The following is a 1,044-nucleotide window of genomic DNA, read 5'->3' on the forward strand; positions in this document are numbered from 1 at the left end:
CACACACACACATGCACCAGACACTGCGCCCATGTGCACACACTGTACAGTGCGTGCACAGCCCGGGGATGCACAGCTCGTGCGCACATGCACACATGCAGTGTGTACAGGCACACACTGTGCCTGCTGCACACCCAGTGCACGTCATACACACACGGCGTACACATGTATACATGCTGTGTATGGTGTCTGCACATTCAGTGCACACACTGACAAATACCCGCTGCGTACACCACACACCCCTACACACACTGCATATCCCCATACACCCTGCGCATACCCTCACACATGCACCCCCCACGCACGCTATGCACACGCATGCACACTATGCACACTATGCACACACGCACACACAAACACGGCACCACGCTRGTGCAGCCCCCTGCCCCCCGTGGTGCTGTCCCCATCCCCATCCCCCCACGACACCCTCTGCAGAGACAGGCCGGGGCCGGGGCTCACAGCAAACGCCTTTATTACGTACAGTGCGGGGTGACGGGCCCCGCGCGGCCGGGGCGCATGGCAGCACACGCCGGCACACGCCAGCGCTGCCCAGGGCGCCCCTCGCCGGCGCCCGCGTCCCTGGAGCGTGCGGAGCCGCCCCGCGCTGGCTATCGGATTTGGTAACCTGGACGACCCAAAAGTCTGAGATTCAAAAACCCCAAAAAAGGAAGTCTTATATAAATAGCGATTTACAAAGAATACAAAAATAGAAAGGGCTGCACGGCGGTGCGGGGGGGGGGGGTCACAGCAGTGTCGTGCGGCCGGTGCCTTGGCCGCGTGGCGCCCAGCAGCGTGAGCACGGCCGCAGCCCCCGGCCCCCCGCCGAGGATGCGCCGGCACCTGGCACGGGCCGCACGTAAAGCTCGACCGCCCCGCGAGCCGAAGGAGCCACCGGTCAAGCTTAAGTGTCAGAGGTAAAGTACAAAAAGCGAAAGTGCATAAGTCTACACATCCTTCCCCGAAACCCTCGGGGACCTTTCGCCCCTCGAGGTCAGCAAGGGCGTAACAGAATTTGCATAGCAGCTTATTAGGTAGTTTGCAAAA

Source organism: Apteryx rowi, unplaced genomic scaffold (assembly GCF_003343035.1).
Source record: "Apteryx rowi isolate R43461 unplaced genomic scaffold, aptRow1 scaffold_651, whole genome shotgun sequence".
Classification (NCBI taxonomy): Eukaryota; Metazoa; Chordata; class Aves; order Apterygiformes; family Apterygidae; genus Apteryx; species Apteryx rowi.